Source organism: Typopeltis vanoorti, chromosome 6 (assembly GCF_054136105.1).
Source record: "Typopeltis vanoorti isolate ZY-2024b chromosome 6, IOZ_Tvanoo_1.0, whole genome shotgun sequence".
In the NCBI taxonomy this organism is placed as follows: Eukaryota; Metazoa; Arthropoda; class Arachnida; order Uropygi; family Thelyphonidae; genus Typopeltis; species Typopeltis vanoorti.
Window position 1 is genome coordinate 19644660 of NC_143554.1, and position 19680 is coordinate 19664339.

Below are 19680 nucleotides of genomic sequence, written 5' to 3' on the forward strand. Positions count from 1 at the left end.
GGATAACGCTAGAAGAACTGGTGAGGCTAGGGATCTTGCAGTGTTAGTAGATAGGAAGTTGAAGTTCAAGGACCATGTAGCAAAGATTGTAAATACAGCTCAAAAGATAATTGCAAAACGTTCACATGTAAAGATAAGGATGTTATTTTTGCCTCTTTACAAGGCCTTGATAAGACCTCACTTGGACTATTATGCACAGTCTGGTTTCCGTTATGATTCTGATATATTGTAGAGAGTGCAAAGGAGAGTGTTAAGAATGATATCAGGATTGTGGAATACTGATCATGAAGACAGAATTTGTAGACTGCAGACACTAGCAAACAGGAGAAAGAGGGTTGATCTGATCGAGACTTACAAACTTCTGAAAGGATCATACAGGGTTTTAATTGATGAATTTTTCAATTTATGGAGGGTGGGGAAAGGACAAGAGGGCATCCTTGGAAGCTGAGAATGAAGGCCGCTAAGAAGGGGGTGAGGGCTAGATTTTTCTCTCAGAGGGTGGTGCGTGACCGAAATGGATTGCCCTGGATGTTGTGAGTGCAAGGTGTGTGAATGAATTCAAGCATAAGTATGACAGCTGGTGCGTGGAGTATGTAGCTTCCTTGGAGGTCTCGCTTAATAATAATATATGCTTCCTCACTACTACTGATTTTCCCTTTCAGTCGTTTCCGACCCTAGGTGACTTCGTAGGGATTGCCCACAAAGTATTCCACAAACTACTTCCGTAGTGAGACCGGCTAACTCACCTTGAGTCGAAAGAGACCAGATAAAGGTTCCTCAAGTCACTGGCAGGAATCGAACCCAGGTCGTTCCGACCAAAGGGCTTCGTCTATACCGACTGAGCTACTCGCTTCCTCAGTGGATAAACAGAAATACTTTTATCCATTTTTATTCGCACAACTGCAGGGGAAAAAATCAAATAAATTCCATTTGTCTTCTTGCGTCCTTACTGGTCTGACGCCCCTACAATGTTCACGTTTTCTAAAAAGTGTGTGTGTGTTGAAATTTCGTAAGCACGAGTCCCACAAGGTCTATTTGCGTTGTCATCCGTTTTCGAGTTAGTGCTGCCCTTGGCCTTTTTCCATGTATTGAAACGAAACTCAAGCGTGTCAGGGAAATGTCACAAAAAAAAGCACGAACTTATGCCCACACTCTAAATCAAAGTATATACACGATTATTTCCTCCTTCCGATATCATGAATCATCTGTTGGCACCTTCGTAGTGTAAGTACACAATTCACTGATGAGTATCTCCTATCAGTAATAGCTACAGGAGATTTAAAACATCACTAGCGACCTCCCCGAAAGGAATGTGTTAACAATGTAAGCAAGCTGTATAAATAATAAATGTTGCAATATTCTGTAGACGTTTCTCACTAGTGGACGAATAAGTTTAACTGACAAGAGCAAAATGTTTGAACTAATTTGAAAATTTTTAGTTCAAAAACCAATTAAGTAATTCAAACACTAACAGAAGTGCTTGGATTGGTTTAACAAATGATGCACCACACGCTTTTTCTAGTATTTTAATTGATACATGATATAAAATAACTAAAGGTATGTGTTATATGCTTAGAATTTTAGCAACAACACCTATTAAAATTATTTGGAAGATATATATTTTATGTAAAATAAAAGTTACAATATTATTTCATAAAATAATAAAATAAATTATGTAGAAGAATCTTATAAAAATAGCATGGACGATGTATAATTCTAATTTATGTTTTTATAAATATATTCTATAGACAAACGTATATACTGGAGGAATAAGTTTATCTGACAAGAGCAACATTTAATATCATGATATAGGATATGACGCAGCTGTCTCCGTACTTCATGCAGTTTTGAAACGTTCTTCGTTTTGAATTATCTTCAAAAAGTAGTTCAAACACCAAACGGCATTATTGTACATCAAACGATTACATAATTCAAGCACTTCCAGATTACAAACAATTAGTTCTTAAGTTCTTAAAAGAACTGGCAGATGGACTGAGTCCTTGACTCTTTATCCCGTCATCTGAATAAAGAAAATCTGTGTGGATGGGGTGTTATTGAGCTAGAAGCTCTAGTCATGGCTGGGTAACGGCAATAGCCGAGCCTCAGTCAAAACTTCATTGGCTACAGCATTGCCATTCGTTACCTTTGAAGGCCTAAAAAGGACTTTTTCGCATCGTCACCACAAAAATAAAAAGGACTTTTCCGTATCGTCACCACAAATAATTAATGTAATTTCTAGTATTTTAATTGATACATGATATAAAATAATTAAAAGTATGTGCTATATTTACTTTTTATTAACAATTAACAATAGTCGAGCCTTATGAATAAGTAAAGCCGTCTCTAAAAATTCGGCGATCCGTAGGCCACTCAATTGTGGCCGAAAGATCGTCCATCTCAGCGTTGGCTCCACTCAGTGATGGCCTTCCACCCAGACGCCACCACCGAGCAGAACCGCTCAAATTCCGAAGAAAAGCATTCACCGACACAGCCTCTCAGCGGGCCGTGCCGGAGAACACTTTCCCCGGACTCAAATTGCTCCCTTAAAGGCAAAAACCTTAAGAGAGCGTACTCATATTAGCAATAGCCGAGCCTCAGTTAGAACTTCACTGGCTACAGTATTGCTTAACAAACAATTAGTCCTTATATCCTTATAAGGACTGGCTTAAAGGGGCGAAGGAAGAATGCTTTTCATCTTCCCCGTTATCTGTAGAGGACAGTATAGGGATTTCATCTTCCCCGTTATCTGTAGAGGACAGTGTAGGGATAAGGTGTTATTGAGCAATTAAAGCTCTGATCATGGCAGGAGGGTAACAGCAATAGCCGAGCCTCAGTTAGAACTTCATTGGCATTGCCATCCATTACCCTCCAAGGGTATTTTTGGATTGAATGAGTATTTTAATTGATACATGATATGAAATAATTAAAGGTATGTGCTATATTTTTAACATTTTAATAATAACGCTTGTTAAAATTGTTTTAAAATATATATTTTTACGTAAAATAAAAGTTACAATATTATTTCATAAAATAATAAAATAAATTATGTAGATGAATCTTAAAAATAGCATGGACGATGTATAATTATATGTATAATTATAATTTACGTTTTTATAAATTTAACTACAAAACTTGGTATGTGGAACCCCGTTGATGCAAGGCCACTTCTGAATCTACACGCTGAACATTAAGTGCGACTTTTCAGTCGATTGCCGTGTAAAGAACTGACAGGCTCACTGCTTATGAACAAGCTTCGACTAACAAACAACACGACAGCCACCTATTGAGATACATCTGAGGTTATTTCAGCTGTAACAATGAGCTGAATATTATATTTGGCCCCATTTATTTCCCTCTGCTGTCTGCCGTGCTATTGTTTCTCACTCTCAGCGAACAACTTTGTCAACTATAGTTACCTCTTCACCTTCATGTCGAAGACGGCCGGGTCCTGGGAAAGGATCGTAGCTTCCGATTGTCCGAGAAGATAGGGGACCCCAGATTGCAGGTTGTTCCCGGCTCACCAGCTGAGGGGGAGTGGGGGGGAAAGCCGCATGTCCACAGCACGCAAATAGGAGCTAATCGACAGGTCATTGCTACGAAACTCTCCGCAGTGGAATTAACGTTTCTATTGTCTAGTTTGGTGGCCTGTGGTTTGTTCCCAGTGGTCAGCATCATGAACATTCCTCTCCGCTAGTGGGCACAATAGAACTTCTTAAGTCAGTCCCCTCCTTTAAACACACGCGCATAAGACGGATTTCGAAAATTCAAAAACAGACTTGTAAACCAGGATATTCTTTCCAATATGTTTTTCTACGAATCCGTCACTGGATTTGACACCGACGTTTCTTTTTTTCCTTCTTTTTTTTAAATAAAAAATAAATAAAATTAAAACTTCGTAATATCCCAAGTTTTTAAAATCTAATCAATTAAGGTCATCCGTCGTTGGCTGTCGGATAACAGCATATACGTGGAAACCTTTTAACTCAACGCCAATTAATCAAACAGACAATGTCTCTCCCCTTCATTTTCCCTCTTTTAACCTTTGCAAATCGACAACAATGAGGTGGGTCAACGGTAACAAACGCGGGATATTTGAAGGTAAAACGCAAGAAGGCGATATTGAGAGAATTCTCAGGGCCACAGGAAGGAAAAACTCGTTTCTTGAACGAGCACACAGGAATTCCAAAACACACACACACACAAAAAAAAAAAATCTGCATTAATTACAAAGCAGGAAGTTTGGTACCGAAATAACAAATCCATCTGGGAGACCCTTCAACCCCTTATACAGCTGCTGTGCAGCAAACGACACCCAACAAACTCGACTATCATTTTTCTACTTCCTACACCGATGGGAAAAAAACCAACTTCCAGCAGCATTGAGGAGCATAAACATCTCTTGACTGTCCAAACTACGCTTTTGTCTCAATTTACATCAATTACGTTCGTCTAATAATTTCTTTTTTGCCGATTTTGTTCTTATTATTTTAAATCAACGGCTTCTTGGCCTTGACACTTATCGCATTCTTTTGTTGTGACGCTTCGAACGAGAAAATTGCACTGTGCAAATTCAAACAACGCCTAACTAGTAAGGCAACATAGTTCTAACTTGGCGTGTGAAGTAAGGGACAATCTCGGAAATCGTCTACCCCTACTATTAGGCACGTGTCTTCTAGTTCTTCTCGTGTATTTAAAAAGGAAACAGTACAAAGCAAAGGCTATTGGATTATGTGAATAGAGTGATTACCCAAATGACATACAACGTGGGCAATTAAGATGGTGGATTAACATGGATAAATTTGGGTGCGAATAATGTCCACGAGGTACTGTGTCGGAAAATAAGTGAACGAAGAGATAATGAGTTTAGGGACAAAGGAAGTATTATACTCCTTACTTAGCGGAATTATGATTTAATAGCCCTCAACTTGTTCTAAGTTTAACAGCCTGGCGTAGAGGGTTTTTACCCCACTGGAGACATTAGGAAAGGTAATAAAGAAGTCCCGCATTTAATACCTTGTAACAAAATGACACAGAAAGCAAAAGAACACTTGTCTCTTTTATGTAATAGTTTTAGAATAAACTATTCCAATGTAATTAGAGACAGATGCGCAGGATTAAGCAATAATAATACAGGATTAACAAATGTACGAAATCCAAGTACTTCATGACCAAGTTAGTCACACTAAACACATCAAGATCTCAATCCTTAAACGGTGGTCATGTCGCAGTCTACCTGTTTATTAAATGTCTTTGATCAGTGGCACACTCAGGATTTAATCTTGGGTGGGGGGGGGGCGAGTTGAGTAGACGATTTGAGAATACACACTATGCATCGCATACGACCGATGACTTCGCATCTGCAATGATCGCTAATTCATAAGTAGTATAGAAATAGAAATACAAATTTAAGCAAGAACTTTAAAGATAAAGATATTAGCCTCGCAAATCAGAATCGTGAAAGCAATGGTATTCCCTGTGGTACTGTATGGATGTGAAAGTTGGACCCTGAAAAAGAGTGAAAGATTGAAGATAGATGCATTTGAATTATGGGTTTGGAGACGCTTACTAAGAATACCATGGACTGTATAGCAAACCAATAAATCAGTGATAGACAGAATAAAGCCAGATTGCTCCCTCGAAGCTATGATCATCAAGCAAGAATGGTCATACTTCGGACATATGCGGGCAAATGACAGTCTGGAGAAGATGATGATGTTAAAGTTGATTGAAGCATGAGAAGAGGAAGACCAAGAATTAGATGGGTGGATGGAGTTAAAGAAGCAACTGGACTGAGCTGGGAAATTATGAAAGACATGATCAGGGACAGATCTGAATGGAGAATGTATGTTCATCGGATCACCAGGAGTCGAAAATGACTCGATGGAACATATCAACAACATAGAAATAGAAGACACAACATAAAATAAAAAAAATGAATTTTAATTAGGAAAAGATTTTTTGAAAATTTTCTAGTGTTTTTTTTTTCTTTTTGTTTTTTTGGGGGGGGCTTTGGCTTTTCCCCCTCTGGGTGCGCTACTGTCTCTGATTCTTATTTATTTTAGCTTGCTAGATGATATCTTTCCCGGATCTCAGGTTTCTTGACAGACAGTCACCTAATGCGTGATTCTGTATTTTTCCAAGTGATGAAAAATTTAGGGGTGGGGGGTGAACACTCCTCTTTACATGCTATTCAAGCGAAAATATGTCAGGAGGTCATGTGATCATGCCTAAGTCTGCAACATGAAGAGATTCTTGAGGTTGTCCCTATCCGAAATATTCCACATTCATCCAATTACATTTTCCACCTATCCTGCGTCATTATTTCAATCCCTTGTTCACAAGTCATGCGCGCAAAGCTTACTGGGAAACAGATTCGTGTTTTTAACACAAAAAATATGAAGAACATATGCTTTTGGGAATATAGCATGTAACTGACTACTTTATGCTTTCATATATTCCAACATAAGTGGCTCCCCCTACGTGAAAATTCAAATACACAGTTTCTGCTCAAACCATCCATCCTTTAAGAAGAAAGATTTGTCATTCATATACGTTTTCCGTTTATTTCCCTCATTGCCGCACTGGCTATCCTGCTTTGTACAGTTAATCAGGGAGAGGAAAGAGCAATGACCTGGACTCCATACTGAGTAAAGAAAATGATTTAATTAATACTATTAAATGTCTGCAAGCACGTGGTTACATGGAGCATGTATTGGACCAATGAAAGACGCTGTGACCTAAAAAAAAAAAAAAAAAGTTAAATTTAAATATTCAGTGTGATCTGGGGAATCCTCTGTTGCTGGCGGCTAAATAAGAAATGGACTCAAATCGCTTTCCTCACCTTTTTTAAAAGTGTGTGTTTGATCATGTGACTGTGATTTGCATTATCAAGTTACCATCGTCTATATTCCATACCAACAAAACTCTTCTTACATCTTTACGTGAGAAAGAATAGGCATAAGTGAAAGTTTACCTGCAATTAATTTCGATGTGTTTGGTGGAAGTTTTGTGACTTTGTCGAAACGGTATGCAATCCCAAAGAAGTCAGCGGACTGGTTGGCCAAGCAGTTACTGAAACAGCTCTCCGACCAACAGGCTGTGGATATGAATCCTGTCGTCGTGTGCATGGATGTTTGCAATTGTGTTTAAGAAGAAGACGAATTTCATCACCCTGGTTAAGGAATGTTTTTAGTGGGTTGAAAGAGCTGATGTTGGTTATCTTAGAAAATGGTTTTCGGGCAATAGAACAAAATCTTATAAAAATTAATAAAAAAAAACCCTTTAGCTTACTCACTATACTAATAAACTATAGGTTTACAACATATTGTGAATAAAAGTCATATAAAAAAAAAAAGGTGAGCAACTTTGGCTGTTGCTGCTTCCAACACACAACGTCGTTACACATTGACAACATTCTTTGAAGCCATCGCTGGCAAGCTGAACAATAATGCCTGCTTGCACGCAATGGCCATATTCAGATATTCATTCTGTTTTTTTTTTTTTTTTTTTTTTTTTTTTTTTTTTTTTTTTTTTTTAAGAGTCTGTATGGTGGGAAAGTCAATTCATTCTCCGCAGCGTCGGAGGTCAACAGGGCATCCATCAATTGTGTCACGGTCTCTTGTGTCTCCAGATTTATTAAATCCCGTATTAATCTTTCCCTTCATTATAACAACATTCCGGCATCGATGGAATCTCCAGATAAGGTATTTATCTTGCTTCTGCGCCATTATCATTTAGAAAGGAATCCGCAATAGAAAAAAAAAAAAAAAATTTCACATTAAGGACGCTGGGGTGGGTGAGATTAGCGCCACCCGTACACGTGGTGAAGTTTTTAGTGTGACGTTCAACCGACTGGAACATCGATTGCCTAGTGAACCTGCCCAATTACCGAAACCCACTAATTGAAACACGCCCCCTATTCCATAAAAGAAGGGGGGAACGCTTGGCCTGGTGCGCGCGCGACAGACGTACTACTACAGCAAGTACATTTGGGTGGGACCTAATCGTCAACCTTATCTGCCCATCCCTTGATAATCTGACGTTAGGAGTGGGGGTATACCAGAAGTATTACACGGCCAGCTCTCTCAGTTCTTCAACCATTTGGTCACAGATTTCTCTTTCGTCGAGAGGCCAGCTGCCTGCCGAGTAATTGAAGGGTCAAGGTGACGGAAAGGCGGTTTAGGAGAAGCTGGGTGCACTCCAAACATTCAAGGGTAGACGGGTGAGTAAAGAAGGCCTCAGTCATTTCCCCCTGTGGCTTCTCGCAATCAAAAACACATTCCTGTGGTGCTGGAAGAGTTGGGTCTTCCTCAGAATATTCCTTTAGCATACATCCTAAGAATTATCTCCTTTCAAAACTGTCTGCAAGGGAGATTCATGTAGGGAAACGAAATAAAAACACTTTGGGATGCGTAACAAAATATCTACAGAAAAAAAATTATTTCTCTCATTTTTATCAACATTAAGAATGTCGGTAAAACCTTTAAAAGAATTGACAAGATCTTTAACAAAGTCAATGAAATTTCTAAACCAGCCAACTACATTCTTTCTATTTTCTGATTCATCTTGTCCCAACGTAAAGTCCCGTCTTCTTTTTAGTTATTCAGAATAAGGGCAGTCAGTTAATTCCAACAAAGAATACAAGCTTATCTGGATTATTAAAAAGAAGAACATCCAGTACTACAATGGAAGTTTGGGTTATGATCGATCCTGAAATATTTCCAAAAAAAACATTCATGTCAAGTTAACTGCCGTTTGTTCAAAACATGTGTACTGCATCGATCGTATAAAACATCCACTTACTCTCCCAAAATCACAGGATTTACCCTTTTTATAAAAACGTCAACATCATTGCCACTCTTGCCTCTTCTACTCATCAAGAATCATGGGTTTGTTTGGCGATTTCAGGAAATGACGTCATGACACACTATTTGGACATTTAAAACAAAGAAAAACTAAGACCGTAAGCACTCTAATATCGGCTGAAAGTCTTTGGTATTAGTGAGCAATTAAATTCATCTCATTTGAACGGTAAACATTTTCCTGCAAAAGTTTGGAATGGAATTCTGTTATACTTAATGACTGATACTTAGTTTATGGACAATAAAATCACTTGTCAACAATCCCAAGCTCCAAAGGGTTCGCATGCTGATTGGGATCAGTTGAATTTACGTACACGCAACGAAGACCATGAAGTCAGTGGATTATGACTGGTTTACTGCGTGTGTTCTAGGCTGGTTTGTCTCTTTTGTAGAATGAAAAATGTCAGTTTCAAAGAAGAGTGAAAAGTTCTTTTACACACGTGCTATGGTGGTGCACTGATGTATTTGTAAAGCAGAATAAATACATGTTTTGACACCGAGCAAAGGTACTCACAACAGCCAAGAGAATCTTTCTATGCGTCATATTAAGTAGTATATAGAAGGGAAACTCCTGGAAAAGATGGATCAAGTTCACCATAAATTCAGAAAATTATAATTATCGATGCAAATTTTGGAGTCAACTTCCACGAATGTGACTTTATGATCCATCCGATGGTGAAAATAGTTTCTTGTTGCTCTGAAAAATCAGTGCTTTCGGTTGTATTACGAATGATATTGGCTGTTTTTTGTTTGTTGTTGTTCTTTATTTGTTTGTTTACTGCTGAAAGATTTCTAATTGCAAGTATAAAGTGATTAATTTTGTAAAACCATTTTATACGATACAAATTCAATCGTGTAGTCAAATTCAATTAAGGACGAAATAGGCGATTGACGACAATTCTGAAACAGCATGTTTTCTTTTCTTTCTTTTTTTTCTCTTGATGGCCCAAGTATTTTTGGAAGAAAGGTCAGTTTATATTTAAAATTCTATAAAATACACACAATTCTTAGTAACCAATATTAAATATTAATAATTCATTTCAAATCTTCATCTTAATGTGCTATAAACTATTATTGTGTCGAAGTCACTAAGCGAAGCGATGTGTGGTGTTAGGATCTTCCCACGTGTGGACACACGGACCCGTTCTTCAATGAATTCTATAAACAGTCAATTACATTTCCCCTGCGTAAAGGGCAAAGCCACTAAGAAGATGAACTTGACAAGAACGCAGGTGCTGGAGTTCTTAAAAACCCACGGAAGCATCCCCGTGCGCGCGAGTGGCAATAGGTGTAAATTACTGGCGTACTGTCATCCGAACATCTTGTCTGCACCAGAATTAGAACCTCATGAGGTCCGGGTGGAGAGAACGGACTACCTTCTGTCGGGCGTGGTTCTCCCGGAGAGTGACGAACTCCAATTATGTGCTAACCGTGGGATTGAGGTGTTCGGCAGCCCATTTCTGAGTTCTGACTGTCAGTAGTGCCACCGACTTAAGTGTCATTTAAGATCCAGGATGACACAAGGTATTTTTGAAACATGCTGATTACAGCCATTTTCGCATCCCCTCTTTTCCCCTCCCAAACATCGGACTTGAAGCGAATGGAATCCGAACCGGCTCCTAGTAATTTGGCAGGAGGGCTTAACCTGTATTTTTGGAGAGATATCTTTGATAAAAGTTGGTGTAACACGGCCTGAAGGTCAACACCATCCAGCTGTTGCTATCAGGAGCCACGTCATTTATTACCAAATAAAGAAATGGGCCAATGATAGTAATCATAGTTTGTGTAGTATTCTTTAAGCAGTGTCTGAAAGGTTCGATCTTCAAGTCTATAATGAACTATGTTCAACAAAGCGCCATCTATCGTTAAGTATAAACAAAAATCAATTAGCAGCTTGTTTACATGTGATTATAGATTCAGCAGCTAGTTAATCAGCTGTCGAAATTTAAACGAACGACTAGTCTGTGAGGCTACACACCTTCTCCACTCATAATTGCATTCGCTTTTTTCTTTCTTTCTTTTTTTTTTTCCCCCTCTGCCTCCATTCAACTGTACAGCATTCCTAGAGATTTAATACACGCTTTCAAGTTTTGGGTTTACGATGGACTGACCAGTCTGATACTAACGGATATCAGTGTTTTAATCCCACTTTTCTACTCTGCATTTTGTGAACCCAATTCTGTTAAGACAACTATTTGAAGCCGGAAAAAGCTAGTGTTCTGAGCAGGGCTACATACACGATATCTTAAATGAGTTAAGATATGTGATGGCATGGGCCGTATTAGAATAAGGTGGCGCCACAGTCGATTTCGAAAGAAAGTGATGTAAAATATCTATTTTACAATGCATATTATAATTCTATATCGCAAAAATATTTTTTGCAAGATAATTCAAAATTTTCTATGGAATATAAAATAAATCGTTATATTGAATAACATATCTTAAAACATTTTAATAGTTTTAAAATTTTCTAATAATATAATAAGTTATCCAAATACACATTTTTAGTTTTAACATAATTTTTGTACATTATCATTAATTGAATTAATGAATTCCGTCAAAAATAGATTTGTGTATAAAGATTATAATAAATGGCTTATCACATACCAATAGTTCCTGCAAATGTGAAGTAACAATCTTTTTAATAATATTAATCAACGCTCATAACTTCACTTTATAATTTTGCTCTAAAGTCATATTTCTTAGTTGACTTTGCTGTAAGAAATATTTATGAGAAAACCCAGTGCCAATAGCGTAATAAGAATTATTGCCCAACTAAAGAAATCAGGCTCAGAATATTTACATGAGAGAGCATGTACTGATGGAAGGGGAGGTGAAGATCAAGCTCTGATAAACAGTCTAAAGTTAAATATCGCAAATCATTGCACTGAAATAATATGCCAATGAAATATTATGTAGCGAACGGGCATTTAAATCCCACGTGATCTTTTGATGTATTTGGCTTCGGTGAGCACGTTTTATGAAACAATACAAATCTAATATTTGCATCTCCACCATTCTTCTGCGTATATTTGTATTAATATTAATATTATCCCATGACGTAAACGATGTCAAACAGTTGCAAGTACATCAAAGCAAACAAAAAATTACTTTAAATTTACCACTCCGTTTCTATTTGCAAAGCCATTTTATTTTTATGGTTATATCCATAAATAATATAAAACGCAATTGCTTTTTTCGCTCTTTCATTTTCCACGATTCACTTCGGTAACACGTCATGAAAAATGGTGTGGACTCATATATGTTTACAAAGGTTGGAAATTAGATGGCCAGAACTGGTTTGATTCTTTGCGTTACAGCAGCTGCCAAAACAAGGCCTCAGTAGCAGCAAAGCAGGATGAGTTGCCTGTCACATTTTTGTTTAAAGAAAATGGATTTTTTTTTCCTCTCCAATGTAAGTGTAATGACCATTAGGTCGCATCAAGAGAAAAGAGGCAACACCTGCTTTCATCTTGAAAAGTCTGCAAGCGAGTATGGAACCTACTTGACATTTATATAACATCTGCCAACACACACAGAGAAAATTTGTTTCTTTCAAAGTCTTTGTTTAAGATGAGGTTTTCAATGCTGTCAGCTACAATCTTTATTAGTGTCCAACCCCTTATACATATGAAGCTTTTGACCTCGGTCTTTTCTTGCGATGCTAAGGGGATACCTTTACTGATATCCTATTTCGACTCTGTGGCTATTATCCACTATCCGTGCGTCTATACTCGATAGAATATTGCATGCAGAACCTGAATTTAATCATTTATAATTCTACTCATCCTATTTCGCAAAGTATAAAGTCAAGAGCATTGGTTATTTCGACCAAAATGGATCCGCTGATTAAGAGAAACCAACATTTTCAATACAGAATCTTGCCATTAGGTGTAAATATTTCTGAGAAGGGTCAAGGGGTTGCTTCAAACAGACCAGCACGTATTTACAAGACTACAGAGATGGGATTAGTCGCCCTAAGCCTAATTATTGGTGTTAATTATCATTAGGAAACCAACTTGGTTAGTTGTGTGCATAAAAGAATTAACTGTGACAGTGCAAGGTATTTATAAAGTTTAAATAAAACACGCTTTAAACTATCTTAACTAGAATCTTTATTTCAAAGACAATAATGGAACATAAACTGTCTCGTGTGAAGAATGTACCAAAATAATTTCAAAAAAGACAAATGTCACTGATAAGCATTATTCTTTATTTAAATTGAAACATTTTTATCACCAGAAAACATGGAATACACTAGAGAAGATAATTTTAAAAAATCACACCACTCTATACGATCTCTCTCGGGTAATAATAGGTGAAGGCTGTAAAAAAAAAAATCAAGTTTTCAAAGGATTTCTTGGCGTTTTGCTAAATACGGTGAGCGAAGAAATGCTGGTAGCTACGCGATGGTCAATGTCCTTATTTGTTTTGTGAAACAATCGAAGAAAAAATTCATTGACGCGTATCTCCTAGCCTACCAATGTTTTATTCGGTAAGTAACCACGAACTAAAAGGCCTTAAAATCTAGTTTATATGGCGTAGATACTTGAAGGAGCTCTGAACTGATGCCTTCATTAAGTATGTTGTCATTGGCTATCAGCTTGAGTTTCTAACAAAGAAATAATCACTTGTTATTATTCAGTTGTCGCCAGAAGAAATCGAGATGTGTACACGATTATAAGCTTCAACAACAAGATTTTTTTCATTGTTAAGACAAAAAAAACTTTGTTGAAGAGCCAATTTTGGCCATCACCGTTTCGGAATATCTTATAAATATTCGAAATATATTTATGAACTTCTGTGGGAATCCGATGCATGCTGACTGATGAACTTTGCTAATCTTGATTCATTCCTATCTTACGCAGTGTGTGCGCGTGTGCGGTCATCAGCAATGCATTCCTTATTCTCCTCCACAGTGATTTAATACGATTTTCGATTTTGCGCAGTAGTTGATGAATAATAACTTCCCCGTATTCTCTAGGTGGAGCTACTGTTCCCCTCTTTGCAGATAGAGAAACAAAGCAACTACTGTACTAATTCCATGAATAATGTTTTCTCTAAGGAGGGGCTCATCCAGCAATTTTGACCTTCACGACGTCGAAGCTGACCTTTCCACCGCTAAACATCTCCGGAGTCCATCCCACGCCTTTCAAAATAAACTCTCTCCATCCAGTCCACCGACCGGTCTTTAGAAGTTCGCTAACCTCCCCCACCAACCAGATCTTCATAAAGCTGCCGGGCACGCGCGATGGGAGCCTCCCATTATCATCTTATTATTTGTCTTTTGTGGAGGGTCGCTGGGGATCCAGATGCATTCTTTACCCCCATCGTTTCCTTCAATTCCTGACCCCCCCTTCTCTTTTTCGAACTCGATGCTTTGCAAGGAGCGGCTGAGGTTAAAAGAGTTGTTTGGCGAGTTTACCGGTCGAATGTGCCACCTCTCTCTTCAAATTCTCGTGCCCCCCCCCCCCGGTTTCTTTCGCTATCGTTGGTGTGGTGTGGTGTGGAAAATCACATGAAATGAAATGTTAAAAGACACTGTTGACGAGGGTATATAAAATCGTTTGGGCGACAAGTGAGAATGAATTTCAAATATGAGGGGGGGGGGGAGGACGTCGACTTGTATCATGCAACAACTTCCTTCACCCGCAGCACTGTTTACGTGTTCGTCTTTCTTACATGGCTTACTTTCCACAACCCTATTGTCTGACGACAGGAAATACGGACGACACAGATGGCGGAACACGTGCAATTAGAGTCATGCATCTGGTGGAAAAGTAATTAGCGGTATTGGGAACTAGAAGGATAAATAATAAGAACATAGGTGGAAGCGGGGAGGGTCAACTTGACAACATATTGTCTGCGAGATTTGCATTGTTATATCAATTCTGTGGAGAACTGATGATGACGTCACCGCTAAGGTTTCTTCTTCAAAAAACGCTCGAGTCTGAACTCTCTATTAAGTACACGCTAATTCAGTTTTAACTCAATTCTTCCAATTCATTTTATCCCCAAACCAGTCCTTTTATCTACTTGTATCCTGTAGTGGTCTTTTGTTTAATATCTAGTTTGTCAAGGCAACGAACACGCATATAGTAGCCCTCCGTATCACGGTGTTATCCTATCTTCGTTTCGTGGCAGAGGTCAAGTTCTGTCCCCCCCTCTTCAAATACTGTGAAAAGTCCCTCTATTGTCATTAATAATTTCACGTAGTTAATTGCGAAAGTGGTTTGGAGTTGATCTTGAAGTGTAAGGAGAGCAAAACAAAGCCATCCGGTCTCACCGAAACGTGTGTACGTTAGTATGTATCCCCCCCCCCCCCAGAAGGTCTGAATATATTAACACGGAACCGTGTTGTGCATTACCGGGATGGTAACGGAAAGTTTTCCGACCACCTCAGCGAACATGAAATTGATGAACGATTCCACGTGACTTTTGCACACCTCTTCCCTCGTGTGTGTGTTGGAAGGCGACTTCCTCCCCCCCCCCCCCCATTATAACGTGAGCGCGTTTGGCGTTCTATAAAGCACACCGATGACCCACCCACAGGGTCTTTCTCAATAAGCTTCAACAGCATGACAAAAGCGCCATTACGATAATAAATGAAGGTGGATTTTTTTTAAAAAGTTTCTAAATATTTAATTCCTATACGAGGACAACAAATGTTGGTTCATAAATTATCTAAAGCTTTCCAAAGGATGGGGGGATCAACATTTGTGACATAATGCCGGATATCTTCAGTTGAAGATCCCACAACCAAACAGGCAAGTTTTCTTTTTTTTTGGGGGGGGGGGTTGATTATACTTAATAAAAAGATAAAATATGTATCTGTCGAATAGTAATCCAGTTTCTATAAATTCACAAAAGTAAATCTGGTTCTCTATTTGACAGCCGTAGATTTAACAACAAAACTTGCATTTATTGTAACGGGGGGGCTTCTTTCCCCTCTTGTCATGTTATTAATAGCTGTGTGATATTTACAAAGTGGAACTCGTCCTTAGATGTCTGCCCTTTCTCGATCAACGCTATACCTTTAATTCAGATACGCTAACGGGTTTTAATTAAGACCATATGTATGATTTTTTCGAGTCCACTCGCTTCAACAAGAATATTAAGTGTACAACTGTTAATAGAGAAACTGGTTTGCTGACAACATTCAGTTTCCACAAGGGTGCGAATCTCCAGCTGTCATGACCTGTATCATTAGAAAAATGTAAGTGTCACGGCCTCTCACTCCCTTTCCAAATGCTGTCAAGAGTACTGCAAGTAAAATTTCCATGATATTTGATAAGTCTTCCGAAGTACTTTGGCGCTTCCTGTTCAAAACCACTACGTGATTCCTAATTTTCGTTTCTCCAGCTTTAAAATGAACTGAAAAACTGGGTTCCGGGTAGCAGATGGGAGTGGAAAATGCCAAAGAGTTGAGCAATGCCATAGGTGAGTGAGAAAAGGTCTGTGAAGAATGGAAATTGAAATAAAGGGCAGATATGGACGTAGAATAATTATAAGGGAAAATGTAGAATCAAGGAGGGATAATACTTGAATACAAATGACAATATAAAGTATTAGAAATCAGGGTAGCATCGGTATTGGTTTCTATATAATGAGAATCAACTGTTGACAGTGAACTTCAAATGGAAGTTGTTAATCATAAAGCGTTCAGAGTAAACTCGATTTTCTCTTTAATATTTTTCACTCGAATTATTCATCAGTTTATGTCAGACGATAACATTTCATATGGATAGATACGCGAACCTGTTTATTAATATTAATTTAATGCAAATTAATATTAATAATGACTGGCTGTTTTGGAACTACGACACAAACCAGTTTGGATCAGTAAGCGAATCTAGAAATTGCTTCCAACTATCGAATGTTCTCTGAACAAAACTAATGTCAGTTTGTTTGCGACTCTGGTTACAGAGCGGCAAGATAATTACTCATAAACACCCCTTACGCTAGAATTTTTGTTCAGGTGTATGATTATGAACTTGGTATTTTGTTTTTCCAGTCTCGTTCCAGTGCTAGCTGCATCTCATTCTCTACCAGGAATACTGCGGATTCTCCATAAGATATTTCTTTAAGAAAAAAAACAAAAACAAAAAAACATGACGCTGCTGTGTTCCTCGCAGGCGGGACTTGAACCCAAGATCTTTCCACCCTCTTGATAGCAACAAAATTCTGAAGTTTTTGAGTGGGAGATGCATTAGTTAATCAACAAGGAACACAAAACGAGTGTAATTCGTTGCCAAGTAAGAGAAATGAGTAACTCCACGTATCATTTTCATGTCTTCTGTGTGACGCAGGAATCTATTAAACTAAAGTTTTCTTTGCGTACATAATTGTTCAGTAATAGCCCAGAAGATAATTAGCGTCTCCTTGGGTCGCTCTTCCCATGGTCCTCTCGCCGGAAACTGTACCAAAGATTTAAGATGGGTTCACGCTCTTCTCATGAACTTCCCTGATTGCCTGCTTGATTAACTTGAAGATAACTCTTACGATAGTCACTCTAATTTGTGGTGCCCACAGTTTTCCTTCATCGGAGAATATTGCTTCCATTTCACTTCGTCCTTTTCCGCATTCCTTTAATTGAGTGACTTGCTAACGTTTACTTCCATTTCTCTGTGAACTATCATTTATGTTCTCAAACTCATCTCTCTTACACTAATTAATTAAAAACACACATTTTACGTTACCCATTAACACATAATAACACCTTTTATCTCGACGTAATGTGTGTGATTATATTAAACTATGATATGAAATATTAAAAAAGGTGTATAACTTGTTTTTAATTTTTTTTAAAAAAAATTGCAAAATATAAAAAATATTAAAATCGATATTTTATAGCAATTATAAAGGTAGATTATTGTTTCAAAGGGAAATGAAATACATTTTATTAAAAAAGTATACACAGTATAAAAGTAGAATGAATGACGTCATAGTCATCCCAAAGATAATTAGATATGGAGAAACAGTTATAGTTTCCCTAAGTGGGCTCTTGCTCCCAGAGTCGAATCGAAAAGCAACACAAAATTCAAAAAAATTGAAATATGAAAGATACCAATTTTTAATAAAAAAAAAAAAAAAGAATAAAAATAATAAAATATTACTGTAAGAATTGAAAGTTGCTTTTGCTGTGTTCCATTTCTTTTGCAATTAATAGTCATCCACCTTTTCTTATCGTAACAATGAATTGATTATCAGGTATAGGTCAAAATTTTAAGAACTTTAGTTATAGTTAGGTAGGTAATTTGTTGATATGGATAAACACAATAAATATGTGTGAAAATTATTCCTTTGGATTTTCATCTCTAGCGTAAGTCTCGACGTTTCCTAAAAGAGTTTCTCCCTTTATCATTTATATCATTTATTTCTAAATTTAACCCTCACTTTATGTATATGTATTTCATTCTCCTTAATGTAGATCGAATTTAATTATCTGACTCATAAAATCGTAAACATTTTTACATGAAACTTACTAGTGGGACAATTGAATCTTGTTTCGTCTCACAAACATCCGCTAGAGGTCAGCAGCAAACATCCCAAACACACGGCATTCCCAAGATGCCTAAACACAAGAATAATAATAATAAAAATAATTAATACTAAAGCAACTATCTTTAAGAAAAATGCATTTAATGAATAAGAAAACTTTCGGAATGCCCAACTCATGTTCCGCAGCTACTACCAACCCTTTCAAGCAGACGATAAGATCTCTTTGTTTTACGATTCTCCATTGTCTCAAGAAACATTTAACGAGCACGGATTTGGTGAGTTACTCATTAAATAAGCACGTCTAACTTGCATGCTCACTATTAACTGGCAGCACTAAGAACAGAAGGGGAGACTAGTTTTGCCTTTTTGCTATTATATTTACGGAGATACGTCGTGTCCCAAATTACGGCAATTTGTGGGCAACTAGCAAGTTCGAAAGGTCCTCAGGGAGATGGAAGGGGAAACAAGGGAGCAGGTTAGGAGTTATGAAAAATATTGTATGAGAAACACATTCTTCTTGAGGCTCGGAGCAGAGTGATAAATTACATTATTAAGTGATATTAGTAAGCGGTAGAAAATGGTGTCTCTGTTCAGTAAGCGAAGGAAAGTTAAGGAAGCAATAGTTTGGTGCAATTTATGGCGAATTCTGCTTTCTATTTCGGTTTCATTAGTTTTATTTATACAATATATATTTTACTGAGTGCTTCATGTCTAAGTCGTTTTCTTTCAAGGTTTTGATTCAGGTGTTCCATTTCCACCAATTATCGGCTAGGATACATTTGCCTCTGTCAGTTGTTACTATGGGCGGAATCCATTGACTTCTTTTTAAATTATAAGGAAAATTATAAAACTAAATACAACCATGGTGTGATTGGAATAATTTTTTTCCAATTAGTATTCTAGGTCATTTCAGAAATGAATCAAGTACTTCTTTAGGTCTACAGTTGCTGCTCATACTATTTGTGTACAAAATACAATCTCCTTGACCCAATACTGGTTAACTCTTGCAGTAATAATATTTGGAGGAAATGAACCTTTTAAAAGTTTCCTTCATAAAAATAGAACAATTTAGAATGTATAAAAGGGAAATATTATAATCAACTTATCGCAGATAGCCAAGGGGGGGGGGAGATATTCGTAAACTTTAATTTGAATAAAAAAACAGTATTTTTTTTTAATTTCAAATTCAAAATAGGATTCACACTTATTTCATCTAGTGTCGTCTTTACAGCCTTTATTTTCTTAGTTTATAATGTCTTTTTAAGTTAAAATTAAACCATACATAATAACATCCCGAATGCTATCGTCTTTATCACCT

At 37.4% G+C, this 19680-nt stretch overlaps 1 protein-coding gene and 1 long non-coding RNA gene across 5 annotated transcripts in view; one reads left to right on the plus strand and one right to left on the minus strand.

Moving 5' to 3' along the window:
• Positions 1–19680, minus strand: part of LOC150105318 (zinc finger protein castor homolog 1-like) — a 360761-nt gene that overhangs the window by 246024 nt on the left and 95057 nt on the right. For all 4 annotated transcript variants that reach the window (XM_090394084.1, XM_090394080.1, XM_090394082.1 and 1 more), the window contains exon 2: positions 18347–18435. The gene's annotated coding sequence lies outside the window, so the exon portion shown is untranslated. The remainder of the gene's footprint in view (positions 1–18346; positions 18436–19680) is intronic.
• The window catches only part of LOC150105319 (uncharacterized), a 257298-nt gene that overhangs the window by 98478 nt on the left and 139140 nt on the right, over positions 1–19680 (plus strand). The gene's annotated exons all lie outside the window — the stretch shown is intronic.